At 39.5% G+C, this 20,686-nt stretch overlaps 1 protein-coding gene across 1 annotated transcript in view; it reads right to left on the bottom strand.

The window, feature by feature from the left end:
* The window catches only part of cacna2d3a (calcium channel, voltage-dependent, alpha 2/delta subunit 3a), a 645,952-nt gene that overhangs the window by 616,509 nt on the left and 8,757 nt on the right, over positions 1-20,686 (bottom strand). The gene's annotated exons all lie outside the window — the stretch shown is intronic.

Raw genomic sequence — 20,686 nt, 5'->3', positions numbered from 1 at the left:
TTGGGGCCTTGGGGGGAGGTGTGGGCGCAAGTCTTGCACCTCCTGCGGTTGCAGGGGAAGGTGCGGGGAGTGGAGGTTGGGTTGGTGAGGGGTGTGGATCTGACGAGGGAGTCACGGAGGGAGTGGTCTTTACGGAATGCTGATCAGGGAGGGGAGGGAAATATATCCTTGGTGGTGGGGTCCGTTTGGAGGTGGCGGAAATGACGGCGGATGATGCGCTGTACATGGAGATTGGTGGAGTGGTAGGTGAGCATCCTCCTCCTTGGATGCTGCCTGACCTGCTGCGCTTTTCCAGCAACACATTTTCAGCTTAGAAGTACTGTGTCAAGTTCAAAATTAAATATCATCCTAATCATTTCCGTCCACAGATTGAGAAAAAATAGATTCTTCATTTTGATAAATATTATAAGCAAATTTAGATGGAGCCAGTCACATATTTCTCAGATAAAATACTACATTGTAAGAATGTATAAATTTTAAGCAACATTTATATATGTCATATATTTATCCTTCATCGATCAAGATTAATTATAAAACCAGAATCCAGTTTGGTTAAAAATGACAGGTATTTCACAGTTTGTAACTAACTCATGTGTAATTGTATGACATTTCAGTAAAAAATGAACCCAAGGAACTTTTGCCACTCGTCATAAATTTGGTGTCAGATCACCCAAAAATCTAGAAAAATGAATTACTTTTCAGGACCACTATATTATTTCACTGATATGTAAGATAAGTGGGAAAACCCCAATTCAGAAATCATCTTCCAGATGTAGTCTTCAGGTGAAGTGGGATTAGAATATGTGAAATCATTAAGCAAGGAATAAATAAAATTTGTTCTATTTTGTTGTGCACACAGTCAAGAACTTTTAGTCCAGAGCAAACCTGCACAATTCCTGACATTTGCCCCAGACCTGGCAGCCAAGGGGAATTTGGCACCGTACTTTTCAAGTGGGGACCTGGAGATCCTGTTGGATGGAGTGGGAATGAGGTCGGGTATCATTTACCCCCAGGGCCAGCAATGGAGACCATGAGACCAGACAGCATTAACCTGAATGAGATTGCCACTGAGCTCATCGCAGTCTCAGCTGCCTAAAAGATTGAATAGCAATTATTTTTGTTTTCTCTTTATTCATTTGTGGGGCTTGGACATCACTAGCTAGGCCAGCATTATTGCAGGTTCCTAGTTGCCCTTGAGAAGATTGTGGTGAGTTGCCTTCTTGAACCGCTGAAAGACATTCTGTAGGTAGACTCAACCATGCAGTTAAGGAAAAAATTCCAGGATTCTGACACAGCAACTCTGAAGGAACAGTGATATATTTGCAGTCAGAATGGTGCATGGCTTGCAGGGGAACTTGCAGGTGGTGGTGTTCCCATGTATCCATTGTCCTTTGTCCTTCCGGATAGTAGTGATCATGTGTTGTCCAGATTTTGCTGAATTCAGACATGGACTTGGAGTACCTGAGGAGTCGCAAGTGGTGTTGAACATTGTTCATTGATCAGCTAACATCCCCACTTCTGAACTTATGATGGAGGGAAAGTCATGGATGAAGCAGCTGAAGATATTTGGGCTTATGACACTACCCTGTAGAGATATCCTGGAGCTGAGATGACTGACCTCTTAAAAACCATAACAATCTTCCTATGTACCAAGTATCACTGTCCAATGATTCTCATTGACTCTAGTTTAGCTAGGACTCCTTGATGCAGTATTCGGTCAAATGCAGCCTTAATGTCAAGGATTGTCACGCTCACCTGACATCTGGAATTCAGCTCTTTTGGCCATATTTGAACCAGGCTGGAATACAGTCAGGAGCCAAGTGGCATTGGTGGGACCCAAACCTCTTGAGGAAACCAAGATTGATCATCCATTCTTCCAGCCTTATCTTCTGCACTGATGTGCTGAGCTCTCCCATTGATGAAGATGGGGATTTTTGTGGAGCCTCCTCCTACAGGGAGATGTTCAATTATACACCACCATTCATGACTGGGTGTGGCAAGATTCCAGAGCTCAGATCTGATCCATTGGTATGTAATCATTTAACATGGTTGATCACATGCTGCTTACATACGTTTTGTAGCTTCACCAGATTGACACCTCATTTTTAGGTATGTCTGATGCTACTCTTGGCATGCCCTCCTGCACTCTCCATTGCACCAGGTTTGATCCTCTGGCTTGATGGTAATGGTAGAGTGAGGGATATGTCAGCTATGGGGTTGCAGATTGTGTTTGAGCATCATTCTGCTGCTGCTAATGGCTCAAAGCGCCTCTTGGATATTCCAGTTTTATTTGATATGTGTCCCATTTAGCATGGTGATAGTGCCCCACAACACAATGTAAGGTATTATTGATGTGAAGTTAGGATTTTGCCTCCACAAGGATGGTGCGGTGGTCACTTTTACTGATACTGTCATGGACAGACACATCTGCAGCTGGTAGATTGGTAAGGATGATATTAAGTATGTTTCTCTCTTGTTAGTTCCCTCATCACCTGCCATAGACTCAGTCTAACGGCTATGTCCTTTAGGATCCTACCAACTCAATCAGTAGTGCTGCTGCCAAGCCACTCTTGGTTGTGGACATTGAAATCCCACACCCAGAGTACATTTTGCACCCTTGCCAACCTCAGTACTACCTCCAAGTTTTGTTGAACATGGAGGAGTACCGATTCATCAGCCAAGGGAAGACAGTATTTGGTATATAGCAGGGGGCCATGCTTCATCTGATGCTATGAGATTTTATGGGGTCCGGAGTCAATGTCACACTCTCGGGGAAACTCTCTTCCAACTGTATACTACTGTGCCATCACTTCTGCTGAGTCTGTACTGCCGTGGAAGAGGTCATACCCACGGATGGTGTTGATGTTGTCTGCAAAATTGGCTGTCAGATATGATTCCATGAATAAGGCCATGTCAGGATATTGCTTGATTGGTCTATGTGACAGTTCTCCCAATTTTGACACTGGATCCCAGATGTTATACAGAAGGACTTTGCAGTGTTCATAGGGCTGTTTCTCACATTGTCTTTTCAGGTGCTATGGTCCATCCAGTTTCATTTCATTGTTGAGATTTTGTAGCAATTGTTACTACTGATTGGTTTCTATCCACTCTGCCCATGCCTGTCAATCATATATATCTCTAACAGGTTCCCCCTCAGCTTTCTTTGCTCTAAAGAAAACAACCTAAGCTTATCCAACCTCTCTTCATAGCTAAATTACCTCAATGCAGGAAACATTGGTGAATCGCCTCTGCACTCCCTCCAGTGCAGTCACATCTTTACCATAGTGTGTTTTCCTGAACTGTACACAGTACCCCATGTGTGGCCTAGCCAAAGTGCTGTACTGCTCCACATGATAATTTCCTAACTACCCTATTAACCTGTCCGGTTGCCTTGGATATGTGGATCTAATGGACAAGCAGTCCAAGATGCCTCTATTCCTTTGAGCTTCCTAGTGTCCTGCAATTCATTCAGTACTCCCATATCCTATTACTTCTTCCAAAATGCATCGCCAGACATTATCAGGGTTAAGTTCCATCTGCATGTAGGCTAGACCAGATAAGGATAGCATATTTCCTTCCCTGAAGGTGTTTCGTGTATCAGGTGGGATTTTCTGACAATTGATAGTGGTTTTATGGTCATCATTAGCTCTCAATTATCAATATTTATTGAATTCAAATTCCACCATCTGACATGGCAGGATTCAAACCCAGGTCCCCAGAACATTACCTGAGTTTCTGGATTAATAGATTAACAATAATATCACTCGATCATCGCCTCCTCTATGAGGCAGATTAATGATCTCCAGTAGTGTCAATGCCACAATCCCCTCTCCAATACCTCACATTTACTCTATCTCCTCTACTGTGCCCTCCTCTCACCAAGGTTCATGCTTTCTTGTTCTCATTATTGCCTGCAACATATTCCTTACTTGCTGTCGTCCAACCCTACCCACAAAACCACTATCCCCGCATGCCCTGTTACACTGCCTACTCACTTACTCGGGACACCTCTCTACCTGCACCAAAATTAGTTGTGCCACTCAATTTTATCTCCCTTAATATCTGCTTCTCTCTAATTTCCAGGAAGAAAGCAGCCCACAATAGGACTGAGAAACCCAAGATGAGCGCTAGACTGCCCGATCTATTTTTCTTCAAACTGCAGTGCAGGAGGTTGAGGTGTGACCTTATAAAGGTTTCTAAAATCAAGAGGGGCATAAGGTGATTGGCAAGAGTCTTTTCCCTATGATGATGGATTTCAAAACTAGGGGGCATATTTTTAAGTTGAAAGAAGAAACATTTAAAAAGAACATGAGTGGTAACTTTTTCACACAGAGCATGTTTGTATGGAGAATGAATTACCAGAGGAAGTGATGGATACAGGTACAGTTACAAGATCTAAAAGGCATTTGGATAGGTACATGAATAGAAAAGGTTTGGAGGGATGTGGGCCAAACAGACAAGTGGAGCTAGTTTGGTTGGTTGAAGTGGATTAGTTGGGCCAAAGAGTCTGTTTCCGTGGTGTATGACTTTATGACTCCATGACATTTGGCTCCTGGCCCTTTACGCGGACAAGAGCAGCCTCCAAGCAGCTATTTGACTGTGTCTAAGCTTCTGGACTAGTAATAGAGGCCAACCTTGTCATATTGTGCCAGGACCCCCTGATTAAAGGCTAAATCCCTTGACATGACTGTTGATAATTGTTAACAAGCTTCCTGGTTTTGTATTGGCATTAATCAGCAGAGCATGTAGCCTCACTGTGAGACTGGTACCTCTGGCTGAGGAAGCAAAATGCAAAAAGGCAAGGTGAGGTAAGGTAGAGATGCTGTGGGTATCTAGTTGGCTAAGAGTGAATAAGTGCTAATAGAACAAGCAAACAGTCCAGAAAGGCAGCCTGCTCCATTATATGAGCTGGGTGCATGTTCCTGAGCGCACATTGTCCTTCCTGCAGTTTTACACTGATAGTTGCTGTTTCACCGAGAGGTACAATATTGAAGCGCAAAACCATATCATAAATAGATCAGAGACATCTGGCAATGCATAAAAGATGCTCTTGATGTCAAGATAGGCCTTGCTGGACTTTTCATGTGATTCAGCCACAAATCTCACCACGGTCTATGTCATTCAGGCATCTATAAGATTCTGCCTGGTGCAGCTTGAGTTCTTCACAAACAGAATATTTTAGTTGTTGGGGCCAATGTCCTTTACTTTGAAAAGTGTTACTTTCAAAAAGTTATTTCTATATATTTATATGTCCAACAATGCATATACATGTAAATTAATACATTCAGCTAATGACATTATAAATACTATTTTAGATAACATGCCTTCATGTCACCTAATTAAATTGTGTGCATGGACAGACGTATATAAAATGATCAGGAACTACCTAGAGACATTTGATTTGAATTTTGTTTTTTATAATCAGGGCAAATTTTCTTGTCGAAACACTTGAATGGTACCAGAAGTAGTGAAAACTGCTGTCAACTCTCAAGGTATTCAAGACCTTGAACTTTCCAAACAAATTCACAACCATTAGATAATGTTCAGCATTGACCTTCTATCAACAATCATTATCTATCTGTTATTTATTTAAAAATTAAATAGATCCTAACTACAGGTAGACAACTATGGGCTGTCCATAGGTAAACAACTACAAAAACTCTAACGCTCTTCTAAAATTTCCCTACACACATATACAGACAGACCCAAACAAACAAAAAAAGCACTGGTGTTACAGGTGGAGGAAAGACAAACTGTGAAGCAGTTTAATGGTGCCAGTCCTCAGAATTATATGGAGTGTTCCTTTTGTCTCCCAAATCTTTCAGTTCTCTGATCTTTTTCTTTAGGTTCCTTCACAGGAGGCACACAGCAACTGGTTCACAAAGTGAAAAGTCTTCGACTTATCAATTGAAAGTAACAACAATTGTGGGTAAAAATAAACTAGCTTTCTGCAAGCTCTAGGTACTTTACCGGAGAAAGAAGCTCGCCCTTTCAGGAGTCCAAAGGCTTCTGCAAGTATTGTTTGCACCCATAATCTGTTCAAGTATCCAGGAGACAATCAGCTAATTGTCATCAGGCTGATGACCTTTGACATCCACAGTTGGCCACAATTCCACAATCCTGCTCAATCTCACGTTGTGTACACATTCTGGGAGCCATGATGTCTGCCCTTAAACCTTCACCCACTGCTTGCAAAGCAATAGTGTAAACACGATTTATAATGGGTTTCAATAATTTGCTTTTTAAAAATACAGCAATTTCTTTCTCAGTGTTTTATTGTAAAACAGTCATTCCCCAATTCAGTGCACAATCAAAAAATAAAGTAAAATAAAAAGAAATGGTCCTACCAATACATTGAATCAATTTACCACTGTGAGATCTCCAAAGCTATGTTCAAGGTTTCTATGTTTCTCCCAATTGCAATATTTTGTTGTACATTATCATTCATCCTCTACATTTTTTCCATTAATTCAGAGTGTCATGGTGATTTTGATGATAAAAGGTGCATTTCGTCCTGGTTTCTTTTGAAGAGAGGTTTTGAGCCATAGGTGATGTGCTGTCTCTTTCAAGGCAATAATGTAAATAGCATGTCAGGTCTTTAAAAAAAAACCTTAAGTTGGAACAATAGAAACAGCTGAATGGGTGGAGTCAGGTTCCCACAGAACCAGGGTTTTAGTTTCGCTTTTAGTGGTTGTTGGGTTTTGAAGTTGATTGTGGAAGCATCCATATCTCTCTCTCTCTACTGCAGTTTTCTCTTGGTGTTCTTTTCCCTTGGACTGGAGGAACACCACATATGAGACAATCTATTTTATTGAATTTATCTTCACCAAGGATATGTTTACGGGATGTTATTATATCGGAAGAGTTCAGCAACTGATTTATTTGTTATTCTGTTAAATTTTCCAATAGAGTTAAAGTAATACCAATTATTCTTTCTTTTGTTGGTATTTTAAATGTGGATCAAGAATAAAATGTGTTTTGCTTAAAACCAAGTAACCGAATGAATCACATCTGGAATACAGCACCTTACATTTACTTTTAAATAAGATAAAAGTTAGGGTCCAGGCTAGCTCATTGATATTTTTGAAGGGGATTTTGTCTGGTCCATAACAGTGATATGAAATATGGACTGCTGATCTTTGAATTCCATTAGCTTATTTAATACCTGTGTCTTTCAGAGGAAATGGTTTTAAAAAACGAGACCAACACACTTGCTTAATGTGTCTATAGAGGTCACCTAACCCACTCAAGATGTCCAAATTTCATGGGGGCAACATAAATTAAACCAAGTAGAAATTATCATTTTTCACAAGGACAATGAAATCAGTCAGTAAGACTCCAATAAAATTATGGAAAGGTCCTCATCTTCATTTGATTTACACCATGATAAGAATCTCACATGTTGGTGATACATCAAATACTGGAATCACAAACCTGAAAACAACAACAATGACATATATAGAATATGCAATCAGCTTGTACTTAAAAAAAAATTGGGGGGCAAACCATGAGAGTTGAAATTCAGAAAACACAACTGAATACAAGTTGAAAATCACACAACACCAGGTATTAGTCCAACAGGTTTATTTGGAAGCACTAGCTTTTGAAGCGCTGCTTCTTCACAACCACCTGTTAAAGAAGCAGCTCTTCAAAAGCCAGTGCTTCCAAATAAACCTGTTGGACTATACGCTGGTGTTGAGATTTTTTTAAAAAACATTTTCTACCCCAGTCCAACACCAGCACCTTCAAATCGTGTATACAAATTGAGAAGCCTCTCTCTCTCTCTCTCTCTTTACCTCTTTCTTTCTCCCAACAAAATAAAGTGCCCATGTCAGTGGTATTGACTAGAAACAAATTATTAGAGTATCAACTAGATTAGATTACTTACAGCATGGAAACAGGCCCTTCTGCCCAACAAGTCCACACTGACCACCAAAGCGCACCCACCCAGACCCATTCCCCTATATTTACCCCTGCACCTAACACTATGGGCAATTTAGCATGGCCAATTCACCTACCCTGCATATTTTGGACTGTGGGAGGAAACCGGAGCACCCGGAGGTAACCCATGCAGACAAGGGAAGAATGTATAAACTCCACACAGTCAGTCAGTTGCCTGAGGCAGGAATTGAACCCAGGTCTCTGGCGCTGTGAGGCAGCAATGCTAACCACTGTGCCACCGTGCTGCCCATTAACTACTTTAGAAATAACTGCAATTTTTGGTACTGCTGATTGCATACAAGAAATCAACTAACCCAAATATTGTCTCAGGATAAAATCTTATGCTTCAAGGACATCCAAAATACTCTACACAACATATTCCTTTATTTTCTTCTAAATCAGACATTATTGCGTATATGCTTTATTTCAGGAATTATTTTTCTCCTCAGGGTTCACAAGGTAATAAATTTGCCCTTTCTTTATCTCAAGGAAAACTTGTGATGAGGTGCTTATTGCTCACATTAACAATAACTATATATATTTCACTTGGACAGGAGTTTAGCTTTCTGCTAAACAGATCTTAAAACATTTTACTTACCAACTGAGGAAGATGAATAGAGGGAAGCAGTTCAACCTCTCTTCTGGTTATAACAACAGGTTGAGACTCTGATTTCTATCACATGATCTTTCATACATTTTCTATTGACATTTTTTGCCTCAATTTTCTAAAATGAAGAACCATCACTATCTTCTATTCTCATTTACTTATTCTTTCACAGAATCTGAAAACTATTGAATTTTCCCACTCAGCCTTCAGTTCCACTTCTAGTTCACTACCTTTGAAACCTGAAGTCAGCTGTCATTTAGTTAATATTTCCTTTATTTATTTTCTCCATCTCTAATAATCAGTCTTTCCAAAATTCCATTTAACACATTACATGGAATCCTACGGTATTGCAAAAGAAAACAAATAACAAGTACAGAAAATACTGGTAATGCAATGTTTTTTTTGCAAATGATTCAGTTTTTGATTTAGACCTAACTTGGCAAGTATCTAAGCTCAATGTCTTTCATATGAATATATATTTCAATGTCATAGGCTTGACTTGTATAGAAGGATACCCTTTACCTTTGTTAGCAAAACGCATTATGATAATTTGCCAAATGGAACCATTGTTCTTTCAATGAACATAATGAGTGTTCAATTTTATCTCCGTATGAGACTCACTAAGTATAACAAACGAACTGCACATACAGTACAATAGTTCACATTGCAGCTGTTCTCCACAATGGACGTTTTATTTCTCTCAATCTCATGAAAGTAGCAAATCAGTTGGATGACTGCCTGAATTTTTTCTGCTTTAAAATTAAATTTATCTTGAAAAATAAGATATCTTTGCAATAGAATATTGTCTAAATAAATAACTAAATGAGCATTTAATTGTTATTAAGTTAAGTAAAATAATATATTTTTAAAAGCACATTTAAATTACTGAGAGGCCCACAAACATTTTTAGGTCAAGACTTCATTGCATTAAGGGTTGGCAGGTGAAACTACAGCAAAATCTTGCATGCAACATAGATTATATTCCCTAGGATGGAAATTGTTTTGAATATTGTTCACTAACCATTCATATAAAATAGTTAACAATGAAGTCGAAGAGTGGAGTTTAATGTTTATGGGATATTTAAACATGCAAGGTTCATAGATAAAATGTGCTTGGCACTGGATTCAATGAGAAATGCAGTGAAACTGGAAGAATCAGTGATGTTGCTAACAGCAAAACCAGAGATTGTTTTTTTACAAATTCTTTTTACTATAATGCAATCAGCAAATAGCATAATCAGGTAAATTTCAGACACTGTTTCAACAGGGTATTACTCAGGAAAAGTAATGAAAAAGTGATTAATAGAAAGCTTGTAACATAAGAAAAGAAATAGCAGAGCAGTAGTAGATGCAAGGGTGACGTGTATGTGGCATTTTTACTTTAAGAATGAAATTAATTAGTAGGAATTGAAGGCAGGATATGTTGGCTAGGACTAAATGCAGAGGAGGTCTGTAGTGGTACTTCATGTAGCAATTAATCTTATGAAGGAAAGGCCGGATGGATGAAGAAATGTTCAAAGATAGGGTTAAGCATAGCAAATCACAACACTGAGCTGCCAACATGAACAGATTTTCAGTGGTAGATTTTCTAGTCATGAGTACAATTGTGACCTGACAAAAAAAATGTACTTGTCCTGTGCTCAGTTGTCATAGTAGGACTGCAGTGGGATATTAAATTAGAAAGCTTAAATTGTTCATGAAATAGGGCAGGAATGTCTGAATATTTCTGTCAATCAGTAATCAAAATTCTGAATATGAGTAAAGATAGGAATAGGTGGCTGCATCTGAACCTGTATAAAATAACAAATCCTGCGAACATATCTCAAACTACTCGAGGCATTATTTAATCATTAAGCTTTCATGGACCTCCCTTAATCTGTTTCTGTCCTTTAAACATTCAACCTGAAATAATTTTATTGATGAGATATAACTCTTGCTCCTTCAGCTAAGTTCTCATTATGTTGCTATCCAAATTCTTCTGCCAAGCTAATTACTGTTATAAATGGCTCCTTCTTCTAAACTACTATTCCCCATTCCAAAAAAATTCATCTTTGCCCCATTGTAGCAAAAACAGCATCATTTAAAGTCAAACACAGCAGTGGGTATGCACATCTCTGGATACTTTGAGCAATCCATCTAATCTGCACATCTTAAACAGAGGGAGGAAACCAGAGCATCCAGATGAAACCCACACAGACATCGAGAGAAAACATGCAAACTTCATGCAGACAGTTGTCAGAGGGAGGAATCAAACTGGATCCCTGGCACTGTGAGGCAGCAAAGCTAACCACTGAGCTAATGTGCTGCCCAAGTACTGGAAGGCAATGCTTTACAGCTGTTGTGTTTGCGTACCAAACTGTTATTATGCAGGGACATGAACTATGATATGGATGGGATCCTTTTCTTTGTTGGGGGGCTGCTGGCATGGAATTCTACTCCCACTGTATCATGAAAACTTTGGTGTGACTTATGTCAGAGCTTCCCCTGGAGACAGGAAAATGTCATCCTTGAGAAGCATCCCTGTCACATGTATAAGAACCAAGTATGAGACTTCAAATTGATGGATATGAATGATCTGCAGTTCCTTCAATAAAATTGTGTTACCTTTCTGACATCACCAATCTATTCACATCTGTTCACAATTCTCGCATGCAGATTTTCATCACTGCTATGGCTTTGATCAACACCAAAGACAACATAGAGAAAGACAACAGTTACTACATTGTCAGGAAACCCAACATAAGCAGTAACCTCTGGCTGCTGCTGCAGAGCCTCCAGAAGAAGAATCAGCAGGTTAAGATCCTTAATGTGTCAGAGGTGTACACTGAGACTCCATAGCATTGCTATCATTTTTTAATCTTTGAAAGACAATGCAGGTTCTGGTTAAGGATGTCCAGGTCCATCATCACCGAACTATGACATCCACTGGATCAGGACTAGTGCTCAGAAGAACTGTGTGGCCATCTCATCCCAGTGTCAGTTAAGGATACAGCTGCCCTGAAATTTCATGCTTGTGGTTCATTGCAAGGGATAACTGGGCACCTGTTTGCTAAATCTCACTAAACACCGAGAAATGCATCTAGATATTACTGATGCCATTTTCATTACAGCATGGCTGTTATATTGTTAAACCTTCATAAAGAAAGTCAAGCAGCTTGGCCAGTGGGATTGTCTATCAATTACTCACTTCCTCCAGGAGAAATCTCCATCGATCACTCATTTCCCCACTGCAATTCTCCATTATCATTTGCATCCTCGAAAGGGATTCTCCATTATTACTCACATCCTCCAGTAGGATTCTCCATTATTACTCATATCCTCAAATGGGATTCTCCATTCTTACTCATATCCTCCAGTGAGATTTTTCATTACCACGCACATCCTCCAGTGGAATTCTCCATTATGACTGGTTTCCCCCAGTGGGATTCTCCATCAATCACTTGCTTCCATCAGTGAGATTCTCCATTATCACTTGCTTCCTCAAGTGGGATTTTTCATTATCATTCAATTCCCCAGTAGGATTTTCCATCATCCCTGGCTTCCTGCAGCGGGATTCCACATTATCACTATTGACTATACCCATGAATCTTTGACAGTGTTGTGTCTTTATCACACTGGGATTGCACAACTGAAGTCAGCTCCTTTATTCCCAGAGCAATCGTAAAAGTTAAAAATAGATCAAGCTAAAGAAGTCACCAACTTACTTGTTCAATATACCCAGGTTACAGAAAACTTAACAAATATTGCAACTTTTTACAAATAAGCAACACACACACACACACACACACACACACACACACACACACACACACACACACACACACACCTTGCACACACACACACACACACACACACACACACACACACACACCTGGCAGTAGCCGAGGAGCAGAAGAGTCGGACACAGATCCTTCAGGAGCTCTTCACTTACTTTGACATTGTGTCTTAATTAAATGCCTTAAGTTTTCTTTATGTTTTAAGTTTGGATACATGCTGTTCTTGTTATTTGGGTTTGTTGAGCTTGCTGCATTTCATTTCCTCTGAATTTGCAATGCCTTTTCATCATTGGCCTGGATCTCCTTGTGGCTGCTTCAACGTCAGTCTGCATGTTTTCATGTGGATTTTCTTGGGCGTCATGGGGTCCACCCTGGATTCCAACATGGGGGGAGTCATGTCCTCAAGCCCAGAGCTGTGAAACAGACTATTTTCTCTTTTTTTATTATACTATTGTGGAAGGACTGTTATTCTGAACTTTTTATTTCTTTACTTTTCTAATTTATTACTGCAATTTTTACCTTTGAAGGTCAGTAATGCTGGACTTTTTATTTCTTTTTTTTCCTTAGAATTTGTACTCAAGAATCTCTACCTTTGTACCTAAGAAGGTGCCGTAAGTGGCAACTTTTCCGTGTACTCATGTGAGTACATATGAACATAAAGCTAATCCAATTCACTCAATTTATCAAATGGTTCAAATGTGTTTTAGACAATATGGATATAACAAGGATTTTCCAAACTAAAGGTTAGCCTTGTCAGTGAGGCTCATATCTCAAGGAGGAAGAAAAAATATAGTTGAGAATCTGTCATGTACTGCTTGAGAGTGTGGTGGAGACAGATTCTCAATCAGGCTTTCAATACGGGTTTTGAATAATTATTTCAACAGAAAAATTACCGGGCTTCAAGAAAGGCAGGGTTGCGGAATAGGGAGGTTGGCCCCAGCAGAAAGTCAGCATGGCCACATGCTTGTAGCTATGTTGTTGGCATTCTATCATCACAACAGCATTATTATCATCATCAATCATAAAACAATTCAAAAGAAAATGTTATTTTTTTCCATGCCTGTATTCATATTCTAAGCATTCATCAAGTATTAGAATCAATTATTAAGGAAGACAGTGAGGACCAGGGGGCTGCTGGTAAGATAAACTTTTCTCTTTAGGACCTCCCTCGTGAATAGGCAGAGCGAGGGCTCAACAGGAGTAGATGCGGACATGGGGATTGCTAGGCACGTGAAGTGATCTGTTTGGCCTGTGGATAAACCAGAAACACTACACATGTAACGTCTCACACCCGTCTTGCTCCTCTAACCAAAGAAAAGACTATGAGTGGAGGCTTGGTAAGGTAAGGCTTTTTAGTTTTATTTTCCATTTATTCAATCTATTGGTAATTTAGAGTGGAGGGGATGGAGGCTAGGCAGTTGCATGCTTCTTTTGCAGGATGTGGGAGATAAGGGTCACCACTTGTGTCCCTGCAGACTTCACCTATGAGAAGTGCACCCAATTCCAGCTCCACACAGACTGCATTAGGGAACTCGGGCTGGAGCTGGATGAACTTTGGATCAATTGGAAGGCTGAGGGGGTGATAGAGAGGAATTTTAGGGAGGTAGTCACACCTAAGTTACAGGACAAAGGTAGCTGGGTAGCCGCCAGGAGAGGAAAAGGGAATAGGCAAATAGTGCAGGGACCCCCTGTAGCCGTTCCCCTCAATAATAAGTATACCATTTTGGATACAGTTGGGGCATATGACCTATCAGATGCCAGGTTTCTGGCTCAGAGCCTGGTTCTGTGCCTCAGAAGGGAAGGGAGGAGATTAGGAGAGCAATAGAGAAAAGTGATTCAGTTATTAGATTACTTACAGTGTGGATACAGGCCCTTCGGCCCAACAAGTCCACACCGCCCCGCCGAAGCGCAACCCACCCAAACCCCTACATTTACCCCTTACCTAACACTACGGACAATTTAGCATGGCCAATTCACCTGACCTGCACATCTTTGGACTGTGGATGGAAACTGGAGCAGCCGGAGGAAACCCACGCAGGTACGGGGAGAATGTGCAAACTCCACACAGTCAGTCGCCTGAGGCGGGAATTGAACCCAGGTCTCTGGCACTGTGAGGCCACCCTGTCGCTCGTAATGAGGGACAGTCAGGAGATTCTGTGTTTGCGAGTGAGATTCCCAGATGGTGTGTTGCCTCCAGGTGCCAGGGTCAGGGATGTCTCAATTCAAGTCTATCGGATTCTTAAGGGGGAGGAAGAGTAGCCAGAAGTTGTGCTGCATGTCAGTATCAAGGACATAGGAAGGGAAAGGGAGGAGGACCTGAAAAGAGAATATAGGAAGTTAGGTTGGAAGCTACAAGGCAGGACAAGCACAGTGGTGATCTCAGGATTGCCACAAGTGCCATGTGCTAGTGAGGCTAGGAATAGAGAGTGAGTACAGATGAACACCTTGCTGCAAGACCAGGGTAGGAGGAAGAGCTTCAGGTATATGGATCATTGGGATACCTTTTGGAGAAGGTGAGAGCGATACAAGAAGGACTAGTTGCACCTGAACTGGAGGGGCACCAATATCCTGGGCAGGTGGTTTGCTAGAGCTCTTCAGGAGGGTTTAAACTAGATTGGCAGCAGGGTGGAAACCTAAGCTACATATCATAAAAAAGATGTAAAGGGTAGGATTAAGGATGATCCTAAAGCGTTCTACACTTATGTCAGGAACAAGAGGGTGACCAGAGTTAGGGTAGGGCCAATCAGGGATAGTGGAGGGAAGTTGCGCCTGGAGTCGGAGAAAGTAGGGGAGGTCATTAAAGAATACTTTGCTTCAGTATTCACTGCTGACAGGGACCTTGACATCTCTGAGGACAGAGCCTGGTTCTGTGCCTCAGAAGGGAAGGGAGGAGATTAGGAGAGCATGAAACAGATTAGGAGAGCATGAAACAGACTGATTTGCTAAAACAAGTTGATGTTCGGAAGGAGGATATACTGAAAATTTTGAAAAACATAAGGATAGATAAATCCCCTGGGCCAGACGGGATTTACCCTAGGTTCCTACTGGAAGCAAGGGAAGAGATTTCTGCACCTTTGACGATAATGTTTGCGTCCTCACTATCCACTGGAGTATTGCCAGATGATTGGGGGGTGGCAAATGTTATTCCCTTGTTCAAGAAAGGGAATAGGGATAATCCTGTGAATTACAGACCAGTCAGTCTTACATCAGCAGTGGGCAAAGTGTTGGAGAGGATTCTTAGAGACAGGATTATTGATCATTTGGAAAACCATAGTTTTGATTAGAGATCGTCAGCATGGCTTTGAGAGGGGCAGGTCATCCCTGACAAACCTGATTGAATTATTTGAGGATGACAAAACTCGAAGAAGGTAGAGCAGTGGATATGGTGTATATGGATTTTAGAAAGATGTTTGGTAAGGTTCCCCATGGTAGGCTCATTCAGAAAATAAGGAGATATGGGATACAGGAAACCTGCCTGTCTGGATACATTGATGACAGAGGGTGGTGATAGATGGAAAGCTTAGTGACCAGTGGTGTTCTGCAGGGATCGGCTCTGGGACTTCTGCTCTTTGTGATTTTTATAAATTACTTGCATGAGGAAGTGGAAGGGTGGGTTAGTAAGTTTGCCAACGACAAAGGTTGGTGGAGTTGTGGATAGTGTGGAGGGCTGTTGTAGGTTGCAATGGGACATCGACAGGATGCAGAACTGGGCTGATAAGTAGCAGATGGAGTTCAACCTGGAAAAATGTAAAGTCATTCACTTTGGAAGGTTGAAGTTGAATGCAGAATACAGGGTTAAAGGCAGACGTCTAGGCAGTGTGGAGGAACAGAGGGATCTTGGGTCCATGTCCATAGATCCCTCAATGTTTTCAGAAGTTTGTTAAGAAGACGTATAGAGTGTTGGCTTTCATTAGTAGGGAGATTGAGCTTAAGAGCTGCAAGGTTATGCTGCACATCTATAGAGCCCTGGTTAGACCACACTTGGAACATTGTGTTCATTTCTGGTTGCCTCATTATAGGAAAGATGTGGAAGCATTAGAGAGGGTGCAGAGGAGATTTAGCAGGATGCTGCCTGAATTGGAGGGCATGTCTTATGAAGAAAGATTGAGGGAGCTAGGACTTTTCTTATTGGAATGAAAAAGGATGAGAGATGACTTGATAGAGGTGTACAAGATATTGAGAGGCATAGATAGAGTGGATAGCCAGAGACATTTTTCCCATGGCAGAAATGTTTATCATGAGGGGACATAATTTTAAGGTAAATGCAGGGTTTATCATGAGGGGACATAATTTTAAGGTAAATGCAGGACGATTTAGGGGAGATGTCAGAGGTAGGTTCTTTACTCAGAAAGTGGTGAGTGCAAGTAATGGTAGAAGAGTCAGATATATTCGAGACATTAAGAATATATCTGGAGTAGTGCGAACAGTTTTGGTCCCTTACTGAAGAAAATAAACCATGTTATTGGAGACAGTGCAGAGAAGGTTCATTAGGATGGTCCCTGATAAGGAGGGATTATCTTACGAGCAAAGACTAAACAGGTTAGGACTCTACTCATTAGAATTTAGAGAAATGAGAGGTGATCTTGCTGAAACATATAGGATTCTTAAGGTGCTTAACAGGATTAATGCTGAGAAGATATTTCCCCTTATGGGAGAGTCTAGGAGCAGAGTGCATTGTCTCATTTTTCAGGGGCTCCAATTTAAGCCTGAGCTGTGGAGGAATTTCTTCTCTGAGGGTTGTGAGTCTTTGAAACTCCTTGTCAGAGAAAATTGTAGGGGTTGAGTCTTTTAAGGCTGAAATAGATTGATTCTTAATTAATAGGAGAATCAAGGGTTCTGGGGAAAGAGCAGGGAGGTGGTCAGATCAGCCATGGTTATATTGAATGGTGGAGCAAGCTCAAGGAGCCAAACGGCTTATTCTACTGCTATTTCTTATGATCCTATGGCTATTGTTTAACTGTCACTTTAAATTACATTAACCCCATATTGTCTCAGATACAATTACACAAAAGTTATTTGCAGATAAAACACCTAACATTACGTGAAGGAAAACAGTATGTGGGTGGATGTTGTGGAAAGCTCCTAGTTTTTAAAATGAAAGATGTAGTCAATTACAGATCATATTACAAATCATTAACAAGTTAAAGACAGTATAATTATCATTTCCTTTGAGACAAGGAGCTGAAATTTATCTTAAATTTATTTGCATTTGTAATAAAGATGTACAAGCCTAGATGGCAACATAAATTATTGCTTGCTATTAATTGTTTTAAGCTTACTTAGTCTGCTGCAGGTATAGAGAAGAAAAACAAGCTGAGACACAATCGGCCAATCAGAGACAAATTTGAGAAATCTTGATAGATTGGAATAAATGTCTGGATAATTTTGACTAAAATTAAGATTCTTATTGAAAAATGACCACAGAGCACTTCTTAAGAGTCTCTTTTTTGGCCACAACATTGTTTTGCCAATATAAATGTCTATTTCAAAATTTTCCATTCAAGCTTCCTATGTTGCTGTCACAATGCAATTTCATTCTTTTGTGATAGGATGGCTCTTCAGAGAAAATTGTTTAAGCTTTATCTCCCTCAACTCTACTGTCATTGTTTTCACTTGATTTTTTTTTGTGTCATACTTCTTGTAATTGTACCTCATGGCACTGTTATGGACCAAACCAAACCCCCTCAAAATATATTTACAACATAGTGCAGATCATAACTTTTTGTCAATTTTAAAGGTAACTGTAAGATGTTGTGTTCCAGATGCAATTCAACTGGTGAAACAACTCGACATTAAGCAAAACACACTTTCTTCAAACTATAGTCAAAATACAACAAAAGAAAAAAAAACTGGAATAACTTAACTCTGCTGGAAACCTTAACAGAATAATAGTTTATTAACTGCTATAAATTAACTGTTCAAATATAGTAACGATCCATAAACATGCCCTTGGTAAAAGGCAAGTTTAGAAAATTAGATTGTCTCACAGGCAATACTCCAGTCCAGGATGAAAAAGATCAAGAGAAAACTCTGAGACTGTAAAAGAAAGAAATATTTAGCAGCTTCCAAACCACACTGAGACCACAACAACTGCTACTGAAAAACTTAAAAAAGCTAAAAATCCTTGTTCTGAGAGAGCTTGACCACACACATTCAGGCTGCTTCTATTGTTCCAACTTTTAAAAAAATCCCAAGGTCTCACAAACTGTTTACTCTAGTAGCTCTGCCTAGACTGCTTTGAACCTCAGCCTTAAAACCTCTCTTCAAACAAAAAACCAGGGACAAAATATTGTCACAGCACTTACTAATGTCCATAGGCTCCCCTTTCCTTCTACTCATGTTATGGTTTCCATGTATCATTCCCTTTTCATTAGTATATAGTTACTTAAATACAGATAGACAAATTAAACTTCATCCCGTTAATCACAGAATTATTGAATAACAGTACAGAAGGAGGCTACTGGACTCATCATGCCAACAAGTTGAAGGGATTCTTCAATTCGTCCTATTTTCCTACTCATCCTCATAGTCTGGCAATTTTTTTTCCCTTTCAAATTGCCCTTCAAAAGCGTCGGGCGACTGTCTTTCGAGCCTCGGGTGACTGACTGTGTGGTGTTTGCACATTCTCCCTGTGTCTGTGTGGGTTTCCTCCGGGTGCTCTGGTTTCCTCCCACAATCCAAAGATGTGCATGTTAGGTGAATTGTTAATGCTAAATTGCCCATAGTGTTCAGGGATATGTAGGTTAGGTGCATTAGTCAGCAATAAAAGAAGAGTAATAGGATAGGGGATTGGATCTGGGTGGGTTACTCTTCGGAGGGTTGGTATGGACTTATTGGGCCAAATGGCTTTTGTCCACACTGTAGGAATTCTATGATTCTATGAACATTTATACATTAAATTTTGAAAGTTACCATTGCATATGCTATCGGCACGCTTTTAGGTGATGCAATTCAGATCGCAAAAATTCTTTGGGTAAACACTTTTCCTTCATGTTGCTTCAGGCTCTTTTGCCAATTACCAAAAATAAGCTGGGCATCTGTGCTATTAGCAAAGCAGATAGCATGCCAAGTAATGCAACAATCGTTTTCGGAAGCTATTATTCAACAGAATTAATGATATATTTATAAATTGATTTGCTGCAAAATAGTTATAAATGAAACTCTTTATCCTATAATTATGTCTGAATTTTCCAGGTTCTGCACAAAGAAATAAAAGTTATCTTCTTTCTTTAATTATTTTGTATTTTGCATATAATTGTCTTCCATTCATTTACTACTGCCGATAAATTTGAATATTATTCTACTTCAAATATTCATGACACTGCTATCCAGTATCCATTTAACACATGAAAAGGACTACCTACCCTCATCTCTACATCCACAAATCTTAGGACATTTAGGGAAAGCAGAGGAATTTCAACAGACATTGAAGCAATTGGCATGTTAAATGAATTCTCTATCTATAAAATAACTAGACTTTCCATCCTGAAAATAGAGTTTATAGTATAATTATGAATTACAATATATTCAAAATATTATTATCCACTAATTCAAACCAAGTTGCATTAGTTATAATACGAAAATATTGGTGAGGTATAATTCAGCAAAATATTAAGACAGTTCATCTTAGTAATAATGGTACTGGGTATCCTTGTGTAAAAATCACACTTGGGCAGTTGATTTTATGAATCTTTGTCTTTAAAATCAAAACTCATCACATATCTCATGGAAAAGTTGACCTTTTCAGGGATCAAAGTTGAAAAACTTGAGAATCAAAGTATAAATCTAGAGTTGTTAATGTTTTGATTTCATTCTAAGTGTAAAAGATACTAGTGGACATAAATATTGGGAAGTAAGTGAATAAATGTTCAATACTTGATTTTGAGAAATTAGTTATAATTTGTAATTTTTAAAATTATTAAATACTAGACAATTAATGTGAATTAATTGACTTTATTGAGTTTTACTTTATTCCATTACAATACTCTTTTTTTGGATTTCACTTTGGCTCAAAATAAACTTTTGAAAAACTATTTGTGTACAAGTCAACCATTGATCTTTGGCCTCAATTGAATTTGGTCTCAAAAATTTGACGACTTCTTGAGTATATAGAGTGATTCTGATTTTTTTTTCAATTAAATCACAAATTGAATCATTTTGTTGGTGTACATTTTCAAAGAAATGTTTTTATTTCTTGAGAGTAGATTCTTATTCACATTCTTAACATCAACTAGTCATAAGGATGTAGCAGAAAATGACAGAACATTACCTTCAGGCAAACAGGTTAAGAGCCCATTTTAATCACTGAAATACTCCACTATACACAGTTGTTCAATTATGACATTCAATAATTAGTGAAGAT

This window comes from Chiloscyllium plagiosum, chromosome 18 (assembly GCF_004010195.1).
Source record: "Chiloscyllium plagiosum isolate BGI_BamShark_2017 chromosome 18, ASM401019v2, whole genome shotgun sequence".
Taxonomy (NCBI): Eukaryota; Metazoa; Chordata; class Chondrichthyes; order Orectolobiformes; family Hemiscylliidae; genus Chiloscyllium; species Chiloscyllium plagiosum.
This window is presented reverse-complemented; position numbering and strand designations above follow the sequence as displayed.